Source organism: Pongo abelii, chromosome 4 (assembly GCF_028885655.2).
Source record: "Pongo abelii isolate AG06213 chromosome 4, NHGRI_mPonAbe1-v2.0_pri, whole genome shotgun sequence".
In the NCBI taxonomy this organism is placed as follows: domain Eukaryota; kingdom Metazoa; phylum Chordata; class Mammalia; order Primates; family Hominidae; genus Pongo; species Pongo abelii.
Window position 1 is genome coordinate 151,911,641 of NC_071989.2, and position 8,124 is coordinate 151,919,764.

At 36.3% G+C, this 8,124-nt stretch overlaps 1 pseudogene; it reads right to left on the bottom strand.

The window, feature by feature from the left end:
- Positions 1-2,610: 2,610 nt before the first annotated feature.
- On the bottom strand, positions 2,611-2,680 carry LOC112133602 (U7 small nuclear RNA; annotated as a pseudogene).
- Between the last annotated feature and the right edge of the window lie 5,444 nt (positions 2,681-8,124).

The window sequence follows — 8,124 nt, forward strand, 5'->3', positions numbered from 1 at the left end:
AGTGAGAAACAGATGTTTGTGGTTGTAAGTCACTCAGTTTTGGGAGCTATTTGTTATCACAGCATAACTTAGTGAGAGCTGACTAATGCAGAAGGTAAGAGAGAAAACTTTCTTCATTTGCATATGATATGATCATTTATCCAGAAAAATCCAACAGATTTCAAAAACAAAGTGTTAGAACCAATAAGAGAACTGAATAAAATTGTTGGATACATCAATCCTTTCTATTTTTTTAGGGCTAGCAATAGCAAATCAGAAAACATAATAAATAATAATATATCATTCCCACAACTAAGAAGTCTATTAACTACATAGGAGCTAATTATATTAATAAAATAATATAAAAGCTATCTACAGAAAAGATGATCTGAATAAGTGAAGAAAATTCCTGAGCTTTTGGATGAGGCAATATTATACTAGAAAACATAAATTCTCCATTTAATCTGTAAATTTGATACAGTCCCATCAAAAATTCTACTTATATATTTTTGAGCAACATGATAAAACTTACTCTAAAATTTATGTGGCGGAATAAAAGTTTATAAACAGCTAAGTCAAGCTCAAAAAACATAAGTAGAGAATGGGCTTGTCCTACTAGATATGAAAACATATGACAAAGTCACAGTAACAAAAACAGTGCTACATTGGTGCAAACAAAACAAAACACACAAAATACCAAATACCCTAGATAAACAGACCAATAAAATAGGACACAGAGCTCGGACACAAACACATATATATAGGTGGAAACTTAAGTATGATAAAGAGAGTATCATAAGTCAGTATCTAGCAGCTTACACTGGGAAAATTGGCTGACTATACACAGAGTAAACTAGATCCTTACCTCACATAACATACGAATGTGGCCCCAACTTGAATTAAAGATCTAAAAGGAAAAGCTACAACCATACAGTTAATGGAGTATAATGTAGGAGAATATGTTAGTGACTGAGCTTAGGGCAGGGAAAACCTTTTTAAACAAAAGTTCAAATGGCATACTCATAAGGAAAAGTGTTGATGACTTTGAGCATCAGCATTATGGCTTTCTGTTTGAAGAAGACACCATGAGCAAATTTATTACACAGATGTCAACATGGGAAAAGTATTAGAAATGTCTAAAACCCACAAGGGCCAAATGAATAACACAAGTAACTGCTGCAAATCAACAAGAGAAAGGCAGCAACCTCAGTAGAAAGATAGGCAAAGGATACCAACAGGCAATTTACAGGAGAGGAAGCTCAAATTACTACTAAACATATGAAAGAAATGATGCCCAAATCCTGAGTTATCTGAGAAATGTGAATTAAAACAACAAGTTGTCTCATGTTTTACTTATTAGACTGGCAGAAGTCAGAAAGATGGATAAGGCCAAGTGTTAGTGGAGATGTTCCCACATACAGGAATTTTATCATTGCTGATGGAGTCACTGCGTCATTACTGCAGCCTTTTTGGAAAGCATCTGTCACTACTTAGCCAATTAAGAAAATGCATACTCTATAACCCAGCAATTATACCTCTGGGTATGTATTTCAAAGAAAATATTGTATGGATCCTTCAGGGGATGTGCATGAGGATATTAATTACATGTTACTTGTAGCTTTAGAGACTTGGAAGCAACCTATGAGTCCAATAGCTGAGAGAGCAGATGGATAAAATGTTGAGGACACACATTCTGGAGTACTAAGCAACATTTAGAAAGAATGAATTAGAGGTACACACAGCAACATATTGTGAATTGTGGATCTTCAAAATGTAGTGCTTAATGAAAAAAGTAAGATCAATGAGGTGTATGATAGTTTCACATAATTACAAAATATTGTATAAAACAATAATTATTTTGCAATATACATATACAAAAAAGCACATGTTAACACATTAGAGTGGTTGACGAAGGTGGAAATGGAGCCCAAAGAAGCACAGAAAAAATCATTCTTAAGCCCATACCCAGAAGTAATAACTATTGACATTTTGTATCATCTCACAGGTCATAATAATAATGGCTATGGTTTACAGATCACTTACTGTGGGGCAGGAACTATGTGAAATGCTTAATATACTTTATCCATTTAATACTCCTAGCAACCTCAGGAAGTCAATTCCAGTATTACTTTCTTTAAAGAAGAAAGTGAGACTGAGAAAGATTAAACAATCTGTCCAAGGTCATCTAGCCGGGAAGAGAATGGATTTGAATCCCTGTCAAACTGACACTAATATCTATGCACTTAATCATTACCCAGGTTTGCTTGCATCCAGACTTTTAGCAACGTGACACCACAAGCTCACATTTCCTGTTATGAGAATGAGATCACACCACACTACTGCTTCATAACATGCTGTTTTAAAAATTTAACATTTAACCATACAATCAATCTCCACCTTAGTAAACATCATCCTCAATCTCATTTTAAAAGGTAGCATAGTATTTCACTGTCTAAACGAATGATGGAGGAATATAATAGAATAATGGGGGATGATTCTATCTCCAAAAGCTAAACATTTAACAGGCACTGAAAGAAAGACTCCACCTATGTCAGACACGTGTTGATTGAAGAGGGGTTCTTTTGTGTGTGTGTGTGTATGTGTGTGTGTGTGTGTGTGTTTGTGTTCGGGGTGGGTTTCTTCTTCTTTTTGTAAAACCCCGAAAACTTGCTAGACAAATTCAAAAAGAGCAGTAACGCTGAGGAGGAATTCTTGATAACTATTAAGTAGTGAGGAAAACAAGAGCTACTGGATAATCTTTCAACTTAATTGGACCCTGGAAATATGTGGAGGATGCATTTTGATGATTTGTTACACTGAAAACAGTGCCACCAGATAATGTAACCAATACAAATACAATTATATTTATTTAAGGCAGTGGTTATCTTTTAAAAGATAGACTTTTGGATGTTGTTGAAAGATGCTGAAGGAAGATGATAAATTTCACTTGCGGATTAGTCTTAGCTGTCTAAAACCAGTGATTTTTCTCAATGAACTTTCTGGGCATGCCTCACAGAGCTAATTCTTAAGTAGATAACAGCGTCAAAGGATTCAAGCTCACGAGAAGGGAAATGTGTCAGTTTCTGCTGGTTAGTCTCAGTAATAATGATAGCACACGGCCTGGGAACAGAGCTTTACACTTCTTAAACTCAAATAGCCTCTGGCATATTTAATTGTCCTGTTAGCCAAATGAGCTATATTGGGTAAGTGACATTATCACCTCCTTGAAGATGAGGAAAAGATTTAGGAGATTTCGCCAAGTTCCACAGTAGCATCTTTTTGGGAATTCCAAGTTCAGTGCTCTTCCTCCTACTTCATACTTTCTCTGAACCTGGAGGAAAACATCATTGTTTATTCTGAATTGTACAAAATTATTAATTTTTAATGATATAGAGAGTACAGCCACAGTAAATGTCAAAACTGATTTTTGTGCATGTCCAGATGAGCTTGTTTTGTTGCACACATGCAGATGTGCAAACTAGCATTTTAACCAGCAGAATAACTTGCTTTTATTTCTACACTGGGAATTTTGTTTAGAGAGTGGAGTGAGGTGGGAGAGGGGAGAGTATCCATGCTGTATTGAAGTACACAGGATAGAGTTTATCCAGAGGCCAGATTTTACAGGTGTTGTCTTTTGGTCTCCCTGTGGGTTAGACAAAGGCCATTCACTGTGATGTCATGTAATAAAACAAAACCAACAACAACACAGATTTCCTTCAAATCACAATCTGCTGCTCCAAGGAACAGCTCTATAGAAGCCCTTAAAATGAACTGTTTAAATGGTAACCCATTTAAAACACATTTGCTGAGTGCCCACTCAATTATTAGCTTGCTGTTTTGCAAAAGTAGTAGAAATATTTGAAATGCTGTCTGGTAAACAGAAGAATGCAGCTGGAATTCCATTAAAATTAGAGGTGAAAAGTGTCCTCAGAAAAGAGTGGGGAGATAGATCACAGTGTTTTGGGGTAGAGGAATAGGGAAAGCAATTTGAATTAGACCTTCAAGGACAGGAAATAGTTTAATAGAGATGATGGGAGGCTGCAGGATGGGACAGTCCAAGAGTTCAGAGGTGGGGCAACTGATGGCATTTTCAGCACATCCTTATTGAGTGGGTATGGCTGTGAGAATAGGGTTCTTGGAGTGTTTCACACCTTTTCTTATCCCCATTCTGCTCCCTCTGCTTGGTGAGCATTGCTTACTCCCTCTCCCTTTTTGCTCTCCTGGAAAATTCCTACTCATCCTCAAGAGTCAATACAAATATTTCCAACTTTGTATGCCCTTTTACTGACTCTCCCAAATGTGACTCATCCCTGTTACTGTATCCAAACACACCTCCACTGCATTTGTCCCATTGTATGGCAATCATCTGCTTGGGCACCAGTGTCTCCTGCCAGCCTGGTAGCCTTGGAGAGAAGGAACATGCTGTCTTACCAGCCTTTGTATTTCTACTACCTAGCACAACGCCTGGCACACTGCTAGCTCTTCATAAGTATCCTCTAAATAGTTTTTCTACTTTTCTACCTAAAGGTTTACATGTCTTTTGTAGGATGTCTTTCTCGTTACCTTATATCTTTAGTTGCTATCATAGTGGTATCTTTTTTTTTAAATAAAAATTTTCTCATGCTTATGGATGAATAACTAGATTTGCAATGGACTTTTATATATTAATATATCTAAAAATTACTAAATTATCTGAATTTTAATAATTTGTCTGAAAATGTTTTTGTGCTATGTAGATAATTTAGCAATTGCTAATGCTAGAGTTTTATGTTCTCTTTTTAAATGCTTATATATTTAATTTTTTCCTCTTCTTGTTATTCTGGCTAAGATTTTCAATGTATTATTCAATGGAAATAGTGATAGAGGGCTTCATGGTCTTAATCCTGATTTTAATAGGCATGCTTGCAATATTTCTCCACTAAATATGATGATGGTTCCAGGTTTTCTATAGATACCATTTATCCAGGTAAGAGGCTTATTTCCTACTCCTAGTAGCTAAGAAACTTTGTCAGGAATGGTTATTGAATTTTATGGACTCCTTTTTCGAATATGTTGCAATGGTCATATGTATTTTTTCTACTATTCACTGGATGATGTGGTGAACTATATATTAGTCAGTTCTCATGCTGCTGTGAAGAAATACCCAAGGCTGGGTAATTTATAAAGAAAGAAGGTTTAATTGATTCACAGTTCCACATGGCTGGGAGGGCCTCAGGAAACTTACAATCATGTCAGAAGGCACCTCTTCACAGGGCAGCAGGAGAAAGAATGAATGCAAGCCAGGGAAATACCAGACACTTATAAAACCATCAGATCTGGTGAGACTCACTCATTATCAAGACAACAGCATGGGGGAAACTGCCCCCATGATTCAATTACCTTCATTGACACATGGGGATTATGGAAATTACAATTCAAGGTGAGATTTGGGTGGGACACAGAACCAAATCATATCAACTACATTAACAGATTTTGTAAATTTGAATTAAACTTGCATTTTGGGAAAAAGCCCAAAACCCAAATTGTGAGTTATATTTCTGTACATTGCTTAAATTAGTTTGATAATATATTATTTAGGGTTTTTGCATCTATTTTCAAGAATGAGACTAGAAAATAATTTTTTCTTCTATTTTTCTTTCTTTTTTTTTGAGATTGAGTCTTGCTCTGTTACCCAGGCTGGAGTACAGTGGCACGATCTCGGCTCACTGCAACCTCTGTCTCCTGGGTTCAAGTGATTCTTATGCCTCATCCTCCTGAGTAGCTGGGACTACAGGCATGCACCACCACCCCCAGGTAATTTTTGTATTTTTAGTAGAGACAGAGTTTCATCATGTTGGCCAGGCTGGTCTTGAACTCCTGATCACAGGTGATCTGCCCTCCTCAGCCTCTCAAAGTGCTATTTTTCTTGTTAATTTTCTCTATCAAGTTTTATAAGGCTGTAAAATGAACTGGAGAGTGTTATCCCCAACTTTTTTTTTTCTATTTTTTTGAATAAGTTTAAGGTTGAAATGATCTGTTCCTTGACTATTTGGTGGAACTCACCTGTAAAACTGGATCCTATGTAATCTCTAAGGAAGATTTTAAACCACTGATTTACTTTCATTAGTAGTGATAGGATAAATTAAAATTTTCTATTTTTCTAAGATTGGTTGTGGCAATTTTCATAACAATTTTATCTACATTTTCAAGTTTGTTGACATAATGCTGTTTATAACATTCTCTTATCTTGTTTTATTTTTCACATCTTAAAGCTTTACTGTATAATTTAAGTGCAATAAAATGTACCCACTTTAAGTGTAAAGTTCAATGAACTTTGGTAAATGTATTTGGTTATGAAAACAACACTACAATATGCTTTAGAATACCTTTCTCACCTCAACAAAGTTCTCATGCCGTTGTACTCAATTTCTGCTTCTAGACAACTAAATATCTGTTTCTGTTCCTACAATTTTACTTTTTCCATAACTTAATATAATTTAAATCGTGATATTTAGTCTTTTATACCTAATTATTTCCATTAGAATGTTTTCATCCATGTTGCGAATATCATTAGTTTGTTTTTCTTTATTGTGGGGTAGTATTCCATTGTATGGATATACCACATTTTGGTTTTTTTTTTTTTTTTTTTTTTTATTTTCCCATTTTTTTTTTATTATTATTATTATTATTATTATACTTTAGGTTTTATGGTACATGTGCGCAATGTGCAGGTAAGTTACATATGTATACATGTGCCATGCTGGTGCGCTGCACCCACCAACTCGTCATCTAGCATTAGGTATATCTTCCAATGCTATCCCTCCCCCCTCCCCCCACCCCCACAACAGTCCCCAGAGTGTGATGTTCCCCTTCCTGTGTCCGTGTGTTCTCATTGTTCAATTCCCACCTATGAGTGAGAACATGCGGTGTTTGGTTTTTTGTTCTTGCGATAGTTTACTGAGAATGATGATTTCCAATTTCATCCATGTCCCTACAAAGGACGTGAACTCATCATTTTTTATGGCTGCATAGTATTCCATGGTGTATATGTGCCACATTTTCTCAATCCAGTCTATCATTGTTGGACATTTGGGTTGGTTCCAAGTCTTTGCTATTGTGAATAATGCCGCAATAAACATACGTGTGCATGTGTCTTTATAGCAGCATGATTTATAGTCCTTTGGGTATATACCCAGTAATGGGATGGCTGGGTCGAATGGAATTTCTAGTTCTAGATCCCTGAGGAATCGCCACACTGACTTCCACAAGGGCTGAACTAGTTTACAGTCCCACCAACAGTGTAAAAGTGTTCCTGTTTCTCCACATCCTCTCCAGCACCTGTTGTTTCCTGACTTTTTGATGATTGCCATTCTAACTGGTGTGAGATGGTATCTCATTGTGGTTTTGATTTGCATTTCTCTGATGGCCAGTGATGGTGAGCATTTTTTCATGTGTTTTTTGGCTGCATAAATGTCTTCTTTTGAGAAGTGTCTGTTCATGTCCTTCGCCCACTTTTTGATGGGGTTGTTTGTTTTTTTCTTGTAAATTTGTTGGAGTTCATTGTAGATTCTGGATATTAGCCCTTTGTCAGATGAGTAGGTTGCGAAAATTTTCTCCCATTTTGTAGGTTGCCTGTTCACTCTGATGGTAGTTTCTTTTGCTGTGCAGAAGCTCTTGAGTTTAATTAGATCCCATTTGTCAATTTTGGCTTTTGTTGCCATTGCTTTTGGTGTTTTAGACATGAAGTCCTTGCCCATGCCTATGTCCTGAATGGTAATGCCTAGGTTTTCTTCTAGGGTTTTTATGGTTTTAGGTCTAACATTTAAGTCTTTAATCCATCTTGAATTGATTTTTGTATAAGGTGTAAGGAAGGGATCCAGTTTCAGCTTTCTACATATGGCTAGCCAGTTTTCCCAGCACCATTTATTAAATAGGGAATCCTTTCCCCATTTCTTGTTTTTGTCAGGTTTGTCAAAGATCAGATACTTGTAGATATGTGGCATTATTTCTGACGGCTCTGTTCTGTTCCATTGATCTATATCTCTGTTTTGGTACCAGTACCATGCTGTTTTGGTTACTGTAGCCTTGTAGTATAGTTTGAAGTCAGGTAGTGTGATGCCTCCAGCTTTGTTCTTTTGGCTTAGGATTGACTTGGCGATGCGGGCT